The 23,632-nt window shown below is 45.3% G+C and overlaps 1 long non-coding RNA gene across 2 annotated transcripts in view; it reads right to left on the bottom strand.

The window, feature by feature from the left end:
- Positions 1–16,073: 16,073 nt before the first annotated feature.
- The window catches only part of LOC141200984 (uncharacterized), a 162,240-nt gene continuing 154,681 nt past the window's right edge, over positions 16,074–23,632 (bottom strand). For both annotated transcript variants that reach the window (XR_012272635.1, XR_012272633.1), the window contains exon 3: positions 16,074–16,710. This is a non-coding gene — a long non-coding RNA (uncharacterized lncRNA). The remainder of the gene's footprint in view (positions 16,711–23,632) is intronic.

The following is a 23,632-nucleotide window of genomic DNA, read 5'->3' as shown; positions in this document are numbered from 1 at the left end:
GTTTCCTCCCACAATCCAAAGACATACTGATAGGGAATGTAGATTGTGAGCCCCAATTGGGACAGTGCCCATAATGTCTGTAAATTGTCTGACTTGTAAAGCGCTGCGGAATATGTTGGCGCTATATAAATAAAAAGATTATTATTATTTTTCATCTTCAAACCACATTGCTTTCAGTTTTCTATCCTGACCCTTTGGCACTATCCTTAGACTATAGGAAGTTCTCCTTTCTAAACCTTACAATTTTGTAAATAACTGTACCAAATTTTATGCACAGCTGACTGAGATCAACATCTTTTCCTACACTCCTTGCAAGAGCATCTTAAAGGCTGTGTTCACACTCAACAGTCATGCTGTGGATTTAACCACAGCAGCCCTGTGCTGTTGCAGTTTATTTACTGTTTCCCTGCACAATAACGTAATCTTGTAGATGAAACATTTGCCCTACAACATTAGGTGATTGTGTGGGGAAACAGTAAAAAGACTGCAGTGGCAGAAGGCAGTTTAAAGCTGCAGCATGACCGCCGTGTGTGCCAAAGAAGTTTTATAAGGGTGCTTTCACATTGCGTTTTGTCACCCATTTGTTGGTCCTGTCAGGGATTATTTCTGATTCCCTTCACAAAACAGGATTCGGGCGTATGCGTCGACAAGGCCATAGACTATAATGGTGCTGACAGAGTGAACGTGCGCTGTGATGTGCATAATTTTCGGGCCTTAACACTTCTGTTTTATAGCAGTCATTTTTGCAGGCTCAGGAGATGAGCCAACAATTGAAGAATCTGAATTCTGCTGCAATGGTCGAGGTTGGTGATAAAAGACATTATGGTAAAAAAAATAATAAAAAATAAATTACACATATTTGGTATTGTCACGTCTGTAAAGATTCAATAAAATGTATCATGCTACTTATCCCTCTCAGTGAACATCATAATAAATAAATAAATAAATAAATAAATAAATAAATAGGCCCCTTTACGTCTTGGGACCCTGTTTACAGGTTGCACGAGTAGTATGTCTGTCCATGTTACCCATTATAGTCTATGACAATGTTCACATATTTGTTTTTTTTTTCTGTAGACTGTCTGCAAAAAATTCAGTCCATTTTTGTTCCAATATGTAGATAAGACCATTCACCATGTGTCATCTGAGCGCTGTTCCTTTTTGCTGAACAATCGGTATTAGAATCTCATTAGTTTTCTTTTAAATACAAGAGAAATGGATGCCACACTAATGGTAAAAACAGACACATTGACCAAGAATGGATGAAAATTTTATCCAACACATTTCTGAAAAACCATCTCCTTTCTCTTGTATGCCAAAAATCCCCAATATCTAAATGAGTCCTTAGATTCCTTAGCCTTGTTGAATGTCCATTCCAAATATTATGGCTGCACATATTATTATACTGTCTTACATAAACTAAGAGATATGTCCTTCACAGTGGTACAAACACATTGACTCTGAAATGCCGTGTCTATGGAAAAATTGCAATTTCTACTCTGCTAAATAATATCTGTACTATTTTCTGGAAATACCTGTTTGGTCAAAATGCTTATTACATACACTGATAAATGACCTTTCGGTGTTGTTTGCAAAATGGGGTCACTTGTCAGGAATATATTTTATTTCTTCACCTTGAATCCCTGAAATTATCAAACACTGTTGTATAAATCATCAAATTAGGCTTTTAATGCGCTTTGTACTCTTTCACTCTTGACCCCTGTTCAGGGGCGTACATAGAAATCATTGGGCCCCATAACAGAAGCTCTAATTGGGCCCCCCCAAATAAATAAATAAATATTTGTCTGTGTCACAGAAGAGCAGATCTCACAACTTTCCAACCTTTACATAGTAATTTTCCTCCTGCTAAAGTCCTAGATTCCTCTTTCATTTCCCCATAAAGTATGATGCCAGCAAAAGTGCCCCCCAAACACAGTATGATATCCCCATGGTGCATTCCTCCACATTAGCCTCCACATGCACAGTATAATGACCCTACAGTACCCCACTTCAACTCCCAAGGCAAATATGATCCCCCAACTGTGACCCCCACAGAGGTCTCCATACTCTATAATGGGCTTACATACAGTATAATGGCCTGCACTAGCCCTCCAAACAGTATAATGGCCCCCCACATAGCCCTCAAAATATTATAATGGCCCCACATAGCCTTCCATATAGTATAATACGCCACTGATAATCCTCCATATAGTATAATGCGCCCCCATAATCCTCCATATAGTATAATGCGCCCCCCATAATCCTCCATATAGTATAATGAACTTCCCATGGTCCTCCATAGAATATAAAATGCAGCCCCCATATAGTGAATGCACCCCCACAGTCCTGCAGTATTATGGGCAACATTTACTCACTTACTATTTTTAAAATACCGTATATTTTAAATAAGCAGACCCAAGTATAAGCCGAGGCCCCTAATTTTACTACAAAAAAACTGGAAAAACGTATTGACTCGAGTGTAAGCCTAGGGTGGGAAATGCAGCAGCTAATAGTAAATTTCCCAATCCTGGTACGTATGGCACCCCTCATCCCCCAATCCTGGTACGTATGGCACCCCTCATCCCCCAATCCTGGTATGTGTGGCCTCCTCAATCTCCCAATCCGGGTATGTGTGGCCTCCTCAATCCCTCAATCCTGGTATGTGTGGCCTCCTCAATCCCCCAATCCTGGTATGTGTGGCCTCCTCAATCCCCCAATACTGGTATGTGTGGCCTCCTCAATCACCTAATCCTGGTATGTGTAGTCTCCCCAATCCCCCAATCCTGGTATGTGTGGCCTCCTCAAACCCCCAATCCTGGTATGTGTGGCCTCCTCAATCCCCCAATCCTGGTATGTGTGGCCTCCTCAATCCCCCAATCCTGGTATGTGTGGCCTCCTCAATCCCTCAATCCTGGTATGCGTGGCCCCCTCAATCCCCCAATCCTGGTATATGTGGTCCCCTCAATCCCCCAATCTTTGTATGTGTGCCCCCCCAAGCCACCAATCCTGGTATATATGGCCCTCTCATCCCCCAATCACTGCACACACAAAAAAAATAAACACTAATACTCACCTTCCTTCCTCACCTCTCCTGCAGCGCTGCATCCTGTCTGCTGCAGCTCATGTCGGCATCTGAACAACGCGCATTCTCAGATCCCGAGGTGAGCTGCTGCTGCCGGCATATTTACTCCTCTCCACGCCAGGACTATGGGCGTGGAGAAGCGTGAATATGCATTCTCTTTAGTAGCGGGCACTGTCAGCAGGATCTGCGACTCAGCGCTCCTCCGTGCCCACTACTAAAGAGAATGAATATTCCCTCTTCTCCACGCCCATGGGAGTGGAGAAGAGGGAATATTCATGTCCCTTTAGCAGCGGGGACACGTGATAGCTGCTTCAGCGGCTACTGTGTGTGCTCTGCTCCGCCGCAACATCCCTCCCCCCACCACTATCCACCAATACTCACCTATACAACTCGTCCCCACGCAGCTTGGGTCCCCCCGCTGCTTGGGGCCCCTCGGCTCACGGGCCCCCCGCGGTCATGGGCCCCATAGCAGTGGCATGGTCTGCCGCCATTGGCGTTACGCCACTGCCCCTGTGCTATGTCCGGCAAAAAGATTACAGCCACACCTAGGGTGTTTCTAAAACTCGGGAAACAGAGCATAATAATCTGTAAACTGTCTTTGTACAACCTGGGCACATATTGAAATGGCATAGCTATGGAAAATTAGCAATTTCCACACTGCAGAATTCACTGATAACTAAATAAAAAAACACCTGTGCAGCTCAAATACTCACTAAATCCTTAAATAAATGTTATAAATGGTAAAGTTCACAAAATGGGATCACTTCTGGGGGGTCGTCGCTATACTGTTACCTCAGGGGCTCTCTGCAAAGGCAATAAGTTGATCTAAAATAATTTCAGATAAAAATTTGTGTTCCAAAAACCAATTCCCTTCTAAGCCCTGCCATGTGCACCTATAGTAGTGTATGACCACATATAGGGTATTGCCAAACTCTGGAGAACTTGAGTGACAAATTGTGTTTTTTTTTTCCTCTTATTATTGTAAATTACAATTTGATGAAAACCTACTTATTTGTCATATTGTCTGCTCAATGATAAAGAAATCTGAGAAACACATGTGAGGCAAAAATGCTCATTACATCTCTAGAGAAATTTCTCAAAATGTATAATCCCTTGTTGGGCTATTGATACCCATACCAATCCTGATAAGGAAGGGCTTAAAGTCTGTAGTGTAAATGGAGTGGAAGTGAGCATGTGCGACCACCAGTTCTTTAAACATGGTTGCTCATGCTCACTCCCACTTCTTTTACACAGAGTACTTTAGGCACCCAGTTTTCATGACTAGTGGGGAACACACAACTCAGACTGCTGCAATCATACATTTATCACCTATCCTCCTTGGGTTGAGATGTGTTACTTTTGGGTCAACCCCTTTAGTAGGAACTCCACCCAGATTTGCAATATTTTACGGTTTAATCCAAACCTTGTGTAGATGTATATCTTGTTTTACTCCAGTAACCTCACTAAAAGAAGCTACTTTCAAGGGGTTTTCCTCTTCTTTAAAAGTTGTCAATAGTTCAAGGTCAGGGTGGGTTAAGGCAGACAAGTAATCTATATTAACCTTACCCGAAGTCAACTTGGATGGAATGTAAAGGTATCAGGAGCTGATCAACAGTTTTTGATTGGCTGCAGCAGTCATGTAATGCCCCCGCCAGATGCCACGCCAAAGGTACACAGTAGTGAGTGTGGTGGAGTGGTGCCATGAGTACAGGATCATTTTCTTCAATAGCAACAAGAAAAGGTAGAACATTCCAGTGTGGAAAGGTATATGTCAAGCCTTTAATACTTCACGGATAATTTTCTTCAATAGCAACAAGAAAAGGTAGAACATTCCAGTGTGGAAAGGTATATGTCAAGCCTTTAATACTTCACCTTTTTAAGAATACATTAAAAACTACATATTGTGAACAGTTGAGTAGCAAACCTACACGCTTCGGCAAGTGGCCTTAATCACGGTATCATACCAGGGTCAAGGCACTTGGTGAAACACGTTGGTTTGCTACTCTACTAAGTTTTAAAGGATCAGAATAGACCTTTAGATGCTGGATGCTTCTACCTTTTGTTTGTTGCTATTGGAGCTACCCTGATCAGTCCATGCAAGGTTCCCTGGATTGATTGAGCCTGTTTTCTTTCGTAATCCACTTTGGGACTATTAACAATAAATTTTGAAGTAGGGGAAAATAAACAATAAATGTCCACTTAGTCATGTAGTTTCAACCCTTCAAGTCCAGGGGTGGTAGCCATGAAGGACCAGGCTTCCATTCTCTGACTGTGTGTTCCCCTTATCCTATGACATTAATGATGTGAAGAAATGGCATATTACAATAGCACATGTCTTGGTTTCCCTTTGTTCCGATCTATACAATACAGCATATCTACGTTTGTCTTTCATTTAATTTAGTCTTCGGTTGGTACTTTGTGAGAAAGAAGCCCTGAATAGAACGCGGGGGCTTCACCGTAGTGTAGGAGAGGCTCAAATCATATTAAACAAGCCTGTAAGTGCCGGCTGAAGCGCTCAGTACATCAAAGCTTCTGCCTATCTTTCTCTGGGATAAAAATGGCATGTTGGCTGACATGGGAATAATTGAAGAGAGCCCTCAAATCAGAAGCTTTTTTTAAGCAAACAAAGTAAAAGACAAAAGATATTGCGATGTTCGCAATGCAGGGGGATTAATTACAATGAGGTCTTATGCTGAGCCGAACAGTAAACAATTTTTCCTCTACTTCACGCCATGCTTGTCAAAAATTATTTAAAAAAATTACTTGTAACAGGATAATTGCCGCAGGTACCAGCCTCTCCCGCTCCACCAGGAGCAGATAAAATACGTGTATGCAGCTCGGGACAGTAACAAAATCATTTCAACACATAATTATCACATCAAAGAGAGAAAAAAAGTCTCTTCAGTTAGAGAGACGATGTTTTAATCCTTTATCAGATTTTCAGATGTGGATTGTGATGAAAATAAGACGTGGAATTAAAAAGTACCTGTCTGATTCTTCTTGTGTCGCACCCATTTATTGAGTGTAGGCATGATCTCTTAGTTTTCTGTGTTACTGGTTTGGAATAAGGTATAATAATTTTTAGATCAATGGAACTGCCACATATTCATATGATGAATTCCGTAATTTTATAGCTTTGTAATGGGATATAATATGTTCTGCGGCTGGTGATATCACACCGAGCATTCTAATTTAGCTTATTTTTTTTTAGCTCTACCCTGATAAAGCAAGTAGTGGAAAACCATCTACTACAAGTCAGTTTCAGAAAGGATCAGAAGCAAACCATGAAGCTTTTGGAACCCAATGTAAAACCTCTATCATACTCACACTAAGTGTCCTGTTCCATTTTTACTAATGTTTTTTGTATATGTAGTAGAGGTGGGGGTAGTAGTCTACCCCTGATACTAAAAAGGGTTTAAAGTACGTTCCTGAAGTTAGAACTCTCTGGGGCTGCAGTTTGGCCTATGTAGGCTTAAAGGGAACCTGTAACATCCTAGTTGCTATGTGCACTGCCCCCATAGCGTTGTTAGTGATGCAATGTGCATCACTAACAAGCTGTTTTCATGAAAATCGGTGGTAGTATAATGATGTTATAACATTTTATATACATTGTCTTACCTGCTCGTATTCAGTCATAGGATACTGCTCCTGGCAAGTGCTAGGTTTGAGGTGCGCATGCGCACTTGCACACGTCGGGCAGCGTGCGCGGTCAATGTATCTTGCGGTCACCGCATGTGCAGTGACACTGCAGCAGTGACTGCACGATACATTGACCGCGCACGCGCCGGGAGCCACAGGTGACAGCGCGTGTGCACTGAAGCTGGCTGGTAATCACACAGCCTTAGTGCGCACGTGCCGGACCAACGGCCTGACGTGTGCAAATGCGCATGCACCCCTCAAACCTAGCGCTTGCCAGGAGCAGTATTCACATGTCATGGGCGGAGCCATCACTAACTGAATGCGGCGACCGCCCATGACTGAATCTGAGAAACACACCCCTATGACTGAATACGAGCAGGTAAGACAAAGTATGTAAAACGTTATAACATTATTATTCTACCACCAATTTTCATGAAAACAGCTTGTTAGTGATGCACATTGCATCACTAACAACACTATGGGGGCAGTGTACTGGACATAGCAACTAGGACGTCACAGGTTCCTTTTAACTGTAACAGCCAACCCTGTAGAGGGAGGGGGAACTGAGTGCTAGTGTCAAGTGCAGGAAGTAAGTTTGGTTAGTCAGTAGTTGTGCAGTACATTTGAAACCAGCAGGCTCTGTAAGGGCTGCTAGGGTAGACTTGAGCCTAGTATCCCGGACAGTGGGTCGCCAAAGAATTCATTCGCAAGAGGGCCCAGCACTCCAATCAGGCCCGGCGTCAGCACCCTGGCAAGTGCCGGGGCCCTGAGCGCTCATTGTCAGGCACCCCGCCGTGCTATGAGACCCGTGAGCGGTGCGTTGCTGGTGCCAGTGTCTGCCACCCCGCCCCCCGATTGCTCAGGGCCTCGGCAGCCGGCGGCACAATATTTACCACTCCCAGTGCCTCCTCAGCAGGTCCGGTCTCTTCCGCGGCAACTGCACTGTGACGTCTCAGGTCAGAGGGTGCGGTGACGTATTTATACCGCGCCCTCGCCTGAGCCATCACAGCGCGGAGCGGGAAGACGCCGGCGATGCTGGAGCCCAGAGCAGCGGTAGCAGGTGAGAAGTGAGGTGAGTATTTAATTTTTTTTAGATGTATGGAGGCATAGGGCATTATATGAGTGGGAACAAGTGGCATCCTGCATGGTGCATTATATGGGGAGGAGGTGACATCCTGCATGGGGCATTATATGGGGGGAACAAGTGACATCCTGCATGGGGCATTATATTGGGCGGAGAGGTGACATCCTGCATGGGGCATTATATGGGGGGGAACAAGTGACATCCTGCATGGGGCATTATATGGGGGGACTAAGTGACATCCTGCATGGGGCATTATATGGGGGGGAGATGACATCCTGCATGGGGCATTATATGGAGGGGGAGGTGACATCCTGCATAGGGCATTATATGGGGGGAACAAGTGACATCCTGCATGGGGCATTATATGGGGGGGAGAGGTGACATCCTGCATGGGGCATTATATGGGGGGAGGTGACATTCTGCATGGGATATTATATGGGGGGAGAGATGACATCCTGCATGGGGCATTATATGGGGAGGAGAGGTGACATCCTGCATAGGGCATTATATGGGGGGAACAAGTGACATCCTGCAATGGGCATTATATGGGGGAACAAGTGACATCCTGCATGGGGCATTATATGGGGGGGAGATGACATCCTGCATGGGGCATTATATGGAGGGGGAGGTGACATCCTGCATAGGGCATTATATGGGGGGAACAAGTGACATCCTGCATGGGGCATTATATGGGGGGAGAGGTGACATCCTGCATGGGGCATTATATGGGGGGGTGACATCCTGCATGGGGCATTATATGGGGGGGAGAGATGACATCCTGTATGGGGCATTATATGGGGGGGAGATGACATCCTGCATGGGGCATTATATGGGGGCAAGAAGTGACATCCTGCATGGGGCATTATATGGAAGGAGAGCTGACATCCTGCATGGGGCATTATATGGGGGGAGTGACATCCTGCATGGGGCATTATGTGGGGGAGGTGACATCCTGCATGGGGCATTATATGGGGGGACAAGTGACATCCTGCATGGGGCATTATATGGGGGGAGATGACATCCTGCGTGGGGCATTATATGGGGGGAACAAGTGACATCCTGCATGGGGCATTATATGGGGGGAACAAATGACATCCTACATGGGGCATTATATGGGGGGGAGATGACATCCTGCATGGAGAATTATATGGGGGGGAGAGGTGACATCCTGCATGGGGCATTATATGGGGGGAACAAGTGACATCCTGCATGGGGCATTATATGGGGGGGAGAGGTGACATCCTGCATGGGGCATTATATGGGGGGGTGACATCCTGCATGGGGCATTATATGGGGGGGAGAGATGACATCCTGTATGGGGCATTATATGGGGGGGAGATGACATCCTGCATGGGGCATTATATGGGGGCAAGAAGTGACATCCTGCATGGGGCATTATATGGAAGGAGAGCTGACATCCTGCATGGGGCATTATATGGGGGGAGTGACATCCTGCATGGGGCATTATGTGGGGGAGGTGACATCCTGCATGGGGCATTATATGGGGGGACAAGTGACATCCTGCATGGGGCATTATATGGGGGGAGATGACATCCTGCGTGGGGCATTATATGGGGGGAACAAGTGACATCCTGCATGGGGCATTATATGGGGGGAACAAATGACATCCTGCATGGGGCATTATATGGGGGGGAGATGACATCCTGCATGGAGAATTATATGGGGGGGAGAGGTGACATCCTGCATGGGGCATTATATGGGGGGAACAAGTGACATCCTGCATGGGGCATTATATGGGGGGGAGAGGTGACATCCTGCATGGGGCATTATATGGGGGGAGGTGACATTCTGCATGGGATATTATATGGGGGGAGAGATGACATCCTGCATGGGGCATTATATGGGGAGGAGAGGTGACATCCTGCATAGGGCATTATATGGGGGGAACAAGTGACATCCTGCATGGGGCATTATATGGGGGAACAAGTGACATCCTGCATGGGGCATTATATGGGGGGGAGATGACATCCTGCATGGGGCATTATATGGAGGGGGAGGTGACATCCTGCATAGGGCATTATATGGGGGGAACAAGTGACATCCTGCATGGGGCATTATATGGGGGGGAGAGGTGACATCCTGCATGGGGCATTATATGGGGGGGTGACATCCTGCATGGGGCATTATATGGGGGGGAGAGATGACATCCTGTATGGGGCATTATATGGGGGGGAGATGACATCCTGTATGGGGCATTATATGGGGGCAAGAAGTGACATCCTGCATGGGGCATTATATGGAAGGAGAGCTGACATCCTGCATGGGGCATTATATGGGGGGAGTGACATCCTGCATGGGGCATTATGTGGGGGAGGTGACATCCTGCATGGGGCATTATATGGGGGGACAAGTGACATCCTGCATGGGGCATTATATGGGGGGAGATGACATCCTGCGTGGGGCATTATATGGGGGGAACAAGTGACATCCTGCATGGGGCATTATATGGGGGGAACAAATGACATCCTACATGGGGCATTATATGGGGGGGAGATGACATCCTGCATGGAGAATTATATGGGGGGGAGAGGTGACATCCTGCATGGGGCATTATAAGGGGGGAACAAGTGACATCCTGCATGGGGCATTATATGGGGGGGAGAGGTGACATCCTGCATGGGGCATTATATGGGGGGAGGTGACATTCTGCATGGGATATTATATGGGGGGAGAGATGACATCCTGCATGGGGCATTATATGGGGAGGAGAGGTGACATCCTGCATAGGGCATTATATGGGGGGAACAAGTGACATCCTGCAATGGGCATTATATGGGGGAACAAGTGACATCCTGCATGGGGCATTATATGGGGGGGAGAGGTGACATCCTGCATGGGGCATTATTTGGGGGGGAACAAGTGACATCCTGCATGGGGCATTATATGGGGGGAACAAGTGACATCCTGCATGGGGCATTATATGGGGGGGAACAAGTGACATTCTGCATGGGGCATTATATGAGGGGGAACAAGTGACATCCTGCATGGGGCATTATATGGGGGGAACAAGAGACATCCTGCATGGGGCATTATATGGGGTGGAGAGGTGACATCCTTCATGGGGCATTATATGAGGGAAGGTGACATCCTGCATTGGGCATTATATGGGGGAGAGAGATAACATCCTGCATGGGGCATTATATGGGGGCAAGAGATGACATCCTGCATGGGGCATTATATGGGGGGAGAGCTGACATCCTGCATGGGGCATTATATGGGGGGGAGTGACATCCTGCGTGGGGCATTATATGGGGGGGGAGTGACATCCTGCATGGGGCATTATATGGGGGGGAGAGGTGACATCCTGCATGGGGCATTATATGGGGGTTGACATCCTGCATGGGGCATTATATGGGGGGGAGAGATGACATCCTGTATGGGGCATTATATGGGGGGGAGATGACATCCTGCATGGGGCATTATATGGGGGCAAGAAGTGACATCCTGCATGGGGCATTATATGGAAGGAGAGCTGACATCCTGCATGGGGCATTATATGGGGGGAGTGACATCCTGCATGGGGCATTATGTGGGGGAGGTGACATCCTGCATGGGGCATTATATGGGGGGACAAGTGACATCCTGCATGGGGCATTATATGGGGGGAGATGACATCCTGCGTGGAGCATTATATGGGGGGAACAAGTGACATCCTGCATGGGGCATTATATGGGGGGAACAAATGACATCCTGCATGGGGCATTATATGGGGGGGAGATGACATCCTGCATGGAGAATTATATGGGGGGGAGAGGTGACATCCTGCATGGGGCATTATATGGGGGGAAAAAGTGACATCCTGCATGGGGCATTATATGGGGGGGAGAGGTGACATCCTGCATGGGGCATTATATGGGGGGAGGTGACATTCTGCATGGGATATTATATGGGGGGAGAGATGACATCCTGCATTGGGCATTATATGGGGGGGAGAGGTGACATCCTGCATAGGGCATTATATGGGGGGAACAAGTGACATCCTGCAATGGGCATTATATGGGGGAACAAGTGACATCCTGCATGGGGCATTATTTGGGGGGGACAAGTGACATCCTGCATGGGGCATTATATGGGGGGAGATGACATCCTGCGTGGGGTATTATATGGGGGGAACAAGTGACATTCTGCATGGGGCATTATATGGGGGGAACAAATGACATCCTGCATGGGGCATTATATGGGGGGGAGATGACATCCTGCATGGAGAATTATATGGGGGGGAGAGGTGACATCCTGCATGGGGCATTATATGGGGGGAACAAGTGACATCCTGCATGGGGCATTATATGGGGGGGAGAGGTGACATCCTGCATGGGGCATTATATGGGGGGAGGTGACATTCTGCATGGGATATTATATGGGGGGAGAGATGACATCCTGCATGGGACATTATATGGGGGGGAGAGGTGACATCCTGCATAGGGCATTATATGGGGGGAACAAGTGACATCCTGCAATGGGCATTATATGGGGGAACAAGTGACATCTTGCATGGGGCATTATATGGGGGGGAGAGGTGACATCCTGCATGGGGCATTATTTGGGGGGGAACAAGTGACATCCTGCATGGGGCATTATATGGGGGGAACAAGTGACATCCTGCCTGGGGCATTATATGGGGGGGAACAAGTGACATTCTGCATGGGGCATTATATGAGGGGGAACAAGTGACATCCTGCATGGGGCATTATATGGGGGGAACAAGAGACATCCTGCATGGGGCATTATATGGGGTGGAGAGGTGACATCCTTCATGGGGCATTATATGAGGGAAGGTGACATCCTGCATTGGGCATTATATGGGGGAGAGAGATGACATCCTGCATGGGGCATTATATGGGGGCAAGAGATGACATCCTGCATGGGGCATTATATGGGGGGAGAGCTGACATCCTGCATGGGGCATTATATGGGGGGGAGTGACATCCTGCGTGGGGCATTATATGGGGGGGAGTGACATCCTGCATGGGGCATTATATGGGGGGGGAGAGGTGACATCCTGCATGGGGCATTATATGGGGGGGAGAGATGACATCCTGCATGGGGCATTATGTGGGGGCAAGAGGTGACATCCTGCATGGGGCATTATATGGGGGTAGAGCTGACATCCTGCATTGGCCATTATATGGGGGGGGAGTGACATCCTGCATGGGGCATTATGCAGGGGCACAGCCTGCATGGGGCATTGTGAGGGGGCCAGTATTCTGTATGGAGCGTTATAAGGGGGCCAGTATCCTCTATGGAGCGTTATATGAGGACCAGTATCCTGTATGGAGTGTTATATGGGACCAGTATTCTGCATAGAGCGTTATATGGGGTCCATTATTCTGTATGGAGCAATATAGGGGATCCATAATACTGTATGGAGGACTATGTGGTGCCCATAATACTGTACGGAGGACTATGTGGGGTCATTATTCTGTATGGAACAATATATGGGGGCCCATAATACTGTATAGAGGACTATGTGTTGCCCATAATACTGTATGGAGGACTATATTGTCCGGTCTGCACTGTGAGCTGTGAGGATTCGTCGGTTTCTGAGCTATTGTAGAATTTACAATAGATATCGCTCATGTAATGTAAGAAGTGAAATCTTTGGCATTGTACTATAATATATACATATGTTTCTCTGCGGTATCTGTGCATTATGAATCGTGTATGCGTTAAAGGGGCCCACTGAGACTCTTTCGCCCAGAGTCCACAAAAACTTGGAGCCGGCCCTGACTGCAATGTAGCAATGACACCGAGAGATCTTTGATTGTGCAATCTACAGTACAGACCAAAAGTTTGGACACACCTTCTCATTTAAAGATTTTTCTGCATTTTCTTGACTATGAAAATTGTACATTCACACTGAAGGCATCAAAACTATGAATTAACACATGTGGAATTATATACTTAACAAAAAAGTGTGACACAACTGAAAATATGTCTTATATTCAAGGTTCTTCAAAATAGCCACCTTTTGCTTTGATGACTGCTTTGCACACTCTTGGCATTCTCTTGATGAGCTTCAAGAGGTAGTCACCGGAAATGGTTTTCACTTCACAGGTGTGCCCTGTCAGGTTTATTAAGTGTGATTTCTTGCCTTATAAATGGGGTTGGGACCATCAGTTGTGTTGTGCAGAAGTCTGGTGGATACGCAGCTGATAATCCTACTGAATAGCCTGTTAGAATTTGTATTATGGCAAGAAAAAAGCAGCTAAGTAAAGAAAAATAAGTGGCCATCATTACTTTAAGAAATGAAGGTCAGTCAGTCTGAAAAATTGGGAAAACTTTGAAAGTGTCCCTAAGTGCAGTTGCAAAAACCATCAAGCACTGCAAAGAAACTGGCTCACATGAGGACCGCCCCAGGAAAGGAAGACCAAGAGTCACCTCTGCTTCTGAGGATAAGTTTATCCGAGTCACCAGCCTCAGAAATCGCAGGTTAACAGCAGCTCAGATTAGAGACCAGGTCAATGCCACACAGAGTTCTAGCAGCAGACACATCTCTTCAACAACTGTTAAGAGGAGACTTTGTGCAGCAGGCCTTCATGGTAAAATAACTGCTAGGAAACCACTGCTAAGAACAGGCAACAAGCAGAAGAGACTTGTTTGGGCTAAAAAGCACAAGGAATGGACATTAGACCAGTGGAAATCTGTGCTTTGGTCTTAGGAGTCCAAATTTGAGATCTTTGGTTCTAATGACCGTGTCTTTGTGCGACGCAGAAAAGGTGAACGGATGGACTCTACATGCCTAGTTCCCACCGTGAAGCATGGAGGAGGAGGTGTGATGGTGTGGGGGTGCTTTGCTGTTGACACTGTTGGGGATTTATTCAAAATTGAAGGCATACTGAACCAGCATGGCTACCACAGCATCTTGCAGCGGCATACAATTCCATCCGGTTTGCATTTAGTTGGACCATCATTTATTTTTCAACAGGACAATGACCCCAAATACACCTCCGGGCTGTGTAAGGGCAATCTGATCAAGAAGGAGAGTGATGGTGTGCTACGCCAGATGACCTGGCCTCCACAGTCACCAGACCTGAACCCAATCGAGATGGTTTGGGGTGAGCTGGACCGCAGAGTGAAGGCAAAAGGGCCAACAAGTGCTAAGCATCTCTGGCAACTCCTTCAAGACTGTTGGAATACCATTTCCGGTGACTACCTCTTGAAGCTCATCAAGAGAATGCCAAGAGTGTGCAAAGCAATGATCAAAGCAAAAGGTGGCTACTTTGAAGAACCTAGAATATAAGTCATATTTTCAGTTGTTTCGCACTTTTTGGTTAAGTATATAATTCCACATGTGTTAATTCATAGTTTTGATGCCTTCAGTGTGAATGTACAATTTTCATAGTGAAGAAAATACAGAAAAATCTTTAAATGAGGTGTGTCCAAACTTTTGGTCTGTAATGTATGTCACAGCTAAAGTAGCCCTGTACCCCAGTCTAATACTCTACATTGGGATTAGTGACAAGAAGACCATAAAATGTCTGCACCCAACATTACTACATTTAGGTTTCCTGTATAAAAGTAAAAAGGAACATTGGCTCAATAGTCCAAATATTAACCAGCCAAGTTAGACAATCAGTTTGTAAGATCTGTGTCTGAATATGCACCTACCACCTCGAACTTTGTTGCTAGGTGGTGCCTCACTGATACTGCGAATGCTTACGGGCGACGTTAGCATCTTTCAGTTTAACATCTGGATAGCTGGAACTTGCTGTCATCTGGTTCATCTGGGTTTTGCAGAAGTATGGTAACCAGAAGTCTGGTTATCAGTGAAATTAGCTATGTGCTAATAATCAGCAGTCAGTCTCTTGCTGCCAGTTAGAGGATTACTTAGTCTAGTTCACTCGTGCTTCTTTGTTTTGACTTGCACTGTTTATTCCCATCTTTAACCTCATCTTGTGTTTTAACCACCCGGCTACCTCTCGATTTTGTTCTTGACCTTGATCTCCTGGTTCTGACATGACATTCTGAAGATTAGAGATAGAAACTACTGCACTCCTGGAGCGATGGTGGTGCCCAGGTAGGGTTGCAAGTCCGTTATGATATAGAAAAGTAACCTGGCACTCGATAGACTCATAAGTTCTTTTATGATATTTTAATAAAGTATTGCAACAAACAGAGGTTTCGGTCACATTAGACTTTCATCGGTGTACTACAAAAGTAACAAAATGATGACAATAAGTATCACATAGATGAATATATGTTAGATACCACATAGAACAAATACAGAAAATCAAGACAATACATCATGGACAATGAACATATGAAAAACACAACATGGGAAAAGGATGGGAAAGAGGACAAGGGTTAGGTGGTGGAGATGTGGGAGCATAAGGGACGAGACCTACCAGTATATGGGAGTAGGTATGTATAAGGCAAAAGCCCGGTAGGTGCTGTCAGTTGTAAGAACAAATAGAAGTATGAGCACCATGGGAATGGCCTCTATCACAAAGGGAAGGAGTGAGTGGACAGACTAAGAAAGGTTACCTGTAGATTAGTGAAAACAGGACGCGGTGTCCACCGTTAGTCCAAGTTGTTCTGACTGGGAATGAGACCATAAGGGTCTTAAATAGGGTATGGGGGGGTGAAAGGTCGCTTCCTAGGCCAGTCATTGGTGGCAGTGGGGTGTATAGGCGCGTTATACTCCGGACGTAGGACCTGCATACCGGAAGTTGCGTCATATGACGCTCATAAGGTCCTGGAGGGAGATCGCCGGTCACGTGACCGGAAGTGACGCGAGTATGCGTTCCATGCTAGGATTTATGCGTTCCACTGTGCGCTGGTAGCGCTGTAATACGAATTACAGAAGTAGTGGAGGGAAGAAGGACCAAGATGGGAGTCCAGGAGGGATGGGGATCAGGAAAGGGGACGCCAATTAGGATGGGATCTAAAAAACAAGAAGACAAGTATAAGTTGCTGTGATCTATAAGCAGTTCACAATGTACATCATTTGAGCATCATAACAATGGTCACATTTATAAAGGGCATCGCATGTAAAAAACATATATAATCATATCAAGTCCATATCAATGGTCACTTTTGCAAAAGGTATTGCGTGTAGGAAGTATATATGATCCATATTAGGTAACTTGACTGAACTGTTACAAGGATGAGTATATGATTACTAGCTATTGAACCCGTTCTACGCCCGGGTGGCGAGCATTTTTATTGGTATATGGTCTCCCATGCTGGTATTTGCTGCCCCCCTCCTTGTATTTGTGCTGCCCCCATCCTGTCCCCACCATCCAATCCTGGTATGCGTGGCACCCCTCACCCACAATCCTGGTATGCGTGGCACCCCTCACCCCCAATCCTGGTGTGCGTGGCATCCCTCACCCCCAATCCTGGTATGCGTGGCACCCCTCACCCCCAATCCCGGTATGCGTGGCACCCCTCATCCTGGTATGTGTGGCTCCCCTCACCCCCAATCCGGGTATGCGTGGCACCCCTCACCCCCAATCCCGGTATGTGTGGCACCCCTCATCCTTATCCTGGTGTGTATGGTATCCCTCATCCTGGTATGCATGGTACCCCATCCCTATCCTGGTGTGTATGGTATCCCTCATCCTGGTATGCATGGCACCCCATCCCTCATTCCCAATCCCAGTATGCGTGGCACCCCTCATCCCCAATCCCGATATGCATGGCACCCCTCATCCCCAATCCCAGTATGCCTGGCACCCCTCACCCCCAATCCCGGTATGCGTGGCACCCCTCACCCCCCAATCCTGGTATGCATGGTTCCCTCACCCCCCAATCCTGGTATTCATGGTACCCCTCACCCCCAATCCTGGTATGCGTGGTACCCCTCACCCCCAATACTGGTATGTGTGGTACCCCTCACCCCCCAATCCTGGTATATGTGGTACCCCTCACCCCCCAATCCTGATATATGCATGGTCCCCTCACCCCTTTCACACTGTACACACATACGAAAAATTAAACAGTTATACTCACCTTTCTTCTCTGTGCTCCAGCGCTGCTGTGTCCTCTTCTGCCGGAGGCCGGGGGAGGAGTTCGGCGCCGGAGCACCGCGCTGTCCGGTGCCATTTTGCTGAAGACACACTGTAAATGTGTCTTCAGTAGAATGGCGCCGGATAGCACTATGCGCACGCGCCGGTCCGACGCCTTCACTCCGCCCCCGGTCTCCAGCGAAGAGAGGCGCCGCGGCAACGCTCTTCCCGGTCAGGTAAGTATGTAAGTGTGGCGCCGGAGATCGCAGTATGCGTTCAGTGTCTACACATACCGCGCGATCTCCGGCGCCATACACTCCTCTTACCTGTAACGGCTGGATGCGTGCTTCTCTCTGGAGCCAGACTGCGCGTCACGCATGCGCAGTCTATCGAGGCTTCGGACAGAAACACGCATCCCCTGTTATATTATAGATATGAATATGTGTATCCTGTAGGGGTATTCAGGTAAATGAGCTGATATCATATTCTTTGTTTAAACCTTTGGGGGATAATGACTGTAACTCATGGATCCAGAACGCCTCTCTGTATTTGAGTAAACGAATGCGGTCACCCCTTCGTCTCGGTGGGGGGACGTGTTCAATCACTTGAAATTTAAGTTGTGTAACCGAATGCCCAGCTGACACAAAGTGTGATGGAACTGGTAGGAGGAGATTTTTACAGCGAATGGTCAATTTATGTTTTGAGATCCTATTTTTGACACATTGGGTAGTCTCGCCAACATAAATGAGGCCACAGGGACATTTGAGGACATAAATTACATAGGAGGAATTGCAAGTGAAGTAATCCTTGATTTTATATTGTTTCCCTGATTGTAGATGGTAAAGGGTATCTCCTCGGATAATGTTGTTGCATTGGTAACATTGTAGACACGGGAATGTCCCGTTTTTAGGTGTAGATAGGAATTTTTGTCTGGGTCTGGTGTTGATGGTACCAATATCAGCATGTACGAGTCGGTCACGAATATTGGTGGCTCTTTTGTAACATGGGAGAAATGGAACTTTGAATTCTGGAAATGTTGGATAGGCCGTTTGGAGTATGTTCCAGTGTTGTCTAATTTTTCTATGTAGTATCGAGATCATGGGGTGGTAAGTGTGGACAAATGGCATATGGTTGTTAGAGGTGGGGCGTACTCGGGTAGTGGGCTCTAAGGCTCGGGATAATGCATCGGATGGGTTACCTCTGTCTAGAAATTTTTCTTTCATCTCATTAATTCTTAAGTCCTGTATGGAAGGGTTGCTGACTATGCGTTGAACGCGGTGGAACTGGGATTTGGGTCCTGAGGTGAAGATGGACTTAGGGTGTAGACTTGAGTAATGCAAAAGACCATTTCTGTCAGTGGGTTTCACATATAGGTCTGATGAGAGGTAACCCAAACTGTCTTTTATGATGGTTGGGTCAAGGAAATTGATGGATTCCCTGCTGGAAGTAATGGTGAACCGAAGGCCGTCCCAGGATGAGTTTAGAGTCTCAGAGAATTCTGTCAAGGTTTCCATGGGCCCCTTCCAAATGCAGAAAATGTCATCTATATAGCGCTTCCATACTGTGGAATAAATCTTGAAGAGCAGGTTTGTGTAGACCACCTCCTCTTCAAATGCTGACATATAACAGTTTGCATATGGGGGGGGCCACATTAGATCCCATGGCGGTACCCTGTTTTTGTAGGTAGAAAGTGTCTTGGAAGAGGAAGAAGTTTTAGGATAAGACCAAGGTTAAGAGGTCAAGGCAAAGGTGGTTAACTTCAGGTGGTGTTTGTGAGTTTTCTAGTAAATTTTTACCCTTTTCGTGTGGGATAGAAGTATAAAGGTTGTTGACATCAAGCGTAACGAGTAGGGAGTCTGGGTGGATCTGTGTGATTTCCCTAATGGTGGTGAGGAAGGCTCCTGTGTCAAGGATAAAGGATGTAGTTTGCTTAATTAAGGGGGTCAAGATTTTTTCCAAAAAGATGGCTAAAGGCGTTGTGTTTTTCATATGTTCATTGTCCATGATGTATTGTCTTGATTTTCTGTATTTGTTCTAAGTGGTATCTAACATATATTCATCTATGTGATACTTATTGTCATCATTTTGTTACTTTTGTAGTACACCGATGAAGGTCTAATGTGACCGAAACGTCTGTTTGTTGCACTACTTTATTAAAATATCATAAAAGATCTTATGAGTCTATCGAGTGCCAGGTTACTTTTCGACATTCTGACTATTGTCTGCCAGCCCACTGTATCGACCAGCAGCCACTTTGTGAATGCCATCCAGGGGGCTCTGCAGAGATCCAGATAACTGAATAGGGGTTAAGATTTTCTTTGGGATCTGCTAGACTGCGTGGCTTACACAAAGCCTGTCCATTGAAACCCTTTTAAGAGCTGTCAGCCTTCTAATTATAGTGCACACAATTATAAAGGTTGCTCTCTTGCACAATTTACATTTTCAAGAGCTTATTTAAGTTAAAAGGTCTGTCCAGGTATTAGAGTCCCAATAAATAATGAACTATACATTTTTTTCCGTAGAGAGCACTAAAGATGTATGACTTTTATATTATATTTATTATTTGTTTTGGCAGCACAGATATATTTGCATTTACAGTAAAATGCTACAACATAAGTCTTATTTAAAGGGTCAAATAGGACATTTGTTAGAATGAGATTCTTCTATTTTCAAGAAAAATAAATCTTGTTCTCATCCTAGTACTAGAATGCAATTTCTTATTTCCATTGTGATGCAATTATTCCAATTCAGGCTCTAAAACACAGGTGCTTCACCAATAAGCAGGTATATGTTTACCTACAGAAGAGTTGTTGTCCCACATACATGTTGTATTTGCTTTCTAAATTAAACTTTATATACAACTCAACATTAAAATTGCAACACCAAGAAGGAAAAGTCGTGGAATTATGAAATTCACAGGATCAAAAGTCATTTTACTGATATGCAAATAATGAAAAAATGGAAACAAAATTTTGCTACACATCAGGCTGCATGTTGCTCGAGCTAATGTAAGCAGTATATGTTGCCTAAATGTGCTACCGTGGCCTGCAGTGTCTCTGGACTTGTCACATCTGGAATGTCATTGGATGAAAATTGCAAAGGCAGCTTCCAGCAGCGGATCTTGATGATTTGTGTTCCTAAGTGCATTCAGTGTGGCAGAACAATCCTCAGGCAACCATTATTAACCTCATTGTGCCACCTCCACCTCGTGCGATACTCATGCTTGATATTGAATAAATTTAAATGTTTTTCAAAATTTTGTTTTCTATTTTTTCTTAATTTTTCATATTATTAACTAGTCTATCCATCCTGTGATTTCCATAATTCCATGACTTGTCCTTCTTGGTGGGTGTTGCAATGTCAATGTTTTGGTAATGCTGAGGACTGTAGATGCAGTAGCCTGCCAAGGAAACATAGTACAGCAGTTGAAATACACATTATGCTTTCTTTTGTTCAAAATCAAAAGATATCCAGAAGTGCCATCAGTTCAGAACTAACAGCAACAAGTAAAACCCAGCTACACCCATCTACTATTCTGAGAAGTCTGGCCAAAAGAGGTCTTCATGGAAGAAAACCATCACGTCAACATGGAAAAAAGGTCAAGCGGCCTAATTAAGCATGAAAACATAGGAATTAGGGTGCAGAAAAAAGTGCAGCAGGGGCTCTTGACTGGAGTCAAAAAGTGAAATATTTTACTGTAACAGAGGACAGTAATAGAGCTCAGTGACTGGCTAGACTGTCGATGCATGCTGTTAATGTGACGTCACCGCTGCAGCCAAATCTCTGAGACTGAAGCAGGGGAGTAGAGCAGGGACTGGACCCGGGAAGGGTGACTACCTTCTGAGTTTATTTTAGTTATTTTACAGTGTGTGGGGCCTACTTTCCTAAAAGTGGACAACCCCTTTAAGTATTTTTTTTTTTCTGTTTCTATTTCTCCATATACAAGATTTACTCAGAATGTACTTCTCTAGTATTCATATCTTTGTTCTATAAACTTCTTGATATGCAGATTTTGTAAACTTTCCAGCCCTAATAAACATATTGAATGACAAAAAGGACACTTTCAACATGTATTAGCAAATCTACAATAAGCAGAACGGCAATGTAGGTTTTTGTGCAGTCACACTGCAGTACATTACACGAAAATACCTGTTCTTCTGTAAAAATGTAAAATAAATACGAATTTCTTCACATTTATAATAGATTAAAAGGCAGTTAATATAGATACATTTTCTATCAATAAATAGAAATTCATTTTCCTGAGTTTATTGTTGAAAAGGGTTTTTGAATTTCAGCATTTAGAATGTGTTCACTTTAAACATTCACATATTCTAAATGATGTGATCTCAGCATCTGTGGAGCACCTGCTGTCTTATTAAATGATTCCCAGTGGGTGGGAATAAGCTGATTCCTCCATGTTGTGAACCTCCTTGATGCACATTACATGATAGGTTTCAGTTAAATGCAATATTAGATGCTCCAGACATAATTATCTTCATTCTCATATATGAAGAAAATGATCTATTGATCTATCGATTTATCTATCTATTGATCTATCTAGTTTTTGTCTCTGTATCTATCTAGTTTCTGTATACAATACTCAAAAATTAAAGGAAGACTTAAAGCGTAACTGTCAATTTTTATTTCATAAATCAATAGTACGCATGAAAATAAGCGACTTTTGTAATATATCTTATCAGAAAAAGCTGCTTCTTTATCTGCCAAAATTGAATCAGTCATTATCAAAATTATCAATTCAGAGGTAAAATCTGTATTCAGAGAAGACAGACTTTCCCATTACTGAGACAGGATATCCACCTACAAATCAGAAGGAGGATGTGATGCTGTTGGGAGTACATACTGGCACGTGGGGGCCACTTACATGACAGCAGTTGTGAGGCAGTGAGGGGGATTATATGCGAGGGACGGTATGTATCCCCCAGGATGAGCATAGAGGAGCAGCACCGGCAGCATAATGAGCAGCAGAAAACTAAAGAACTAATTTTGCAACAGATTGCGGCCCTGTGAGAGATGCCCCCAACACTGACCCCGGTTCATTCTGAGGCTCGGGACAAAGTCAGGCCAGCACTAAGGAAGATGAGTCCTGAGGACGACATGGAAGCTTTCCTCACGGTGTTTGAACGTACACTGGAGAAAGAGAGAGCTTGCCAATTACTCAGTGGGCTGAGGTGGTGGCCCCGTTCCTGATGGGGGATGCCCAGAAGGTGTACTTTGACCTCACCCAGGAGGATGCCCTGAACTACGAGAAGCTGAAAGGTGAGATCCTAGCCGAATGGGTGTTAACACTTATGTGCGGGCACAACATGTGTACCAGTTTTTTTTGCATACATGGCAAACTCCACGAATATCCGACAGCAGAGGTTACCTTTTCCACTCTGTGTGGAGAGGTTAAACATGTGGTGGGAGTGGTAAAGACTCTTCCTTACGGGACTGTGCTGGGAAGAGATTTACCCCTATTTTGGTCCTTGTGGGAAAGTAAGATGAACCCTCCCAGAATAAAGATACTGTATGTCCAGGTGCAGAATCCGAAGATCCCAAGTCAAGGATACCTGCTGTAGGGGTTGCCAACCTAGGGACAGAGTGTAACCCCCGATAGGTTTCCCATAGAGGTATTGGCAGGAGAGGTCGAGGAGACCCCATTGATCCCAGAGCTGGAAGTGTCCCCTGGTACATTTGGGACAGCTCAGCTCCAGGATCCCACTCTAGCCCAGGCACGAGAAAGGGTGGTAGAAATAAATGGGGTGCCTCAGCAACCGGGTGCAGAGGGGGTTTTCCCACGTATTGCTGTCAACCAGGATTTATTACATAGTGTTGATAAAATCTAGGATGAGGTCT

Source organism: Phyllobates terribilis, unplaced genomic scaffold (genome assembly GCF_046119375.1).
Source record: "Phyllobates terribilis strain yellow unplaced genomic scaffold, ASM4611937v1 Scaffold_2__4_contigs__length_985480577, whole genome shotgun sequence".
Classification (NCBI taxonomy): domain Eukaryota; kingdom Metazoa; phylum Chordata; class Amphibia; order Anura; family Dendrobatidae; genus Phyllobates; species Phyllobates terribilis.
Note: the sequence above shows the minus strand (reverse complement) of the source record. Positions and strands in the feature narration are given on the sequence as shown.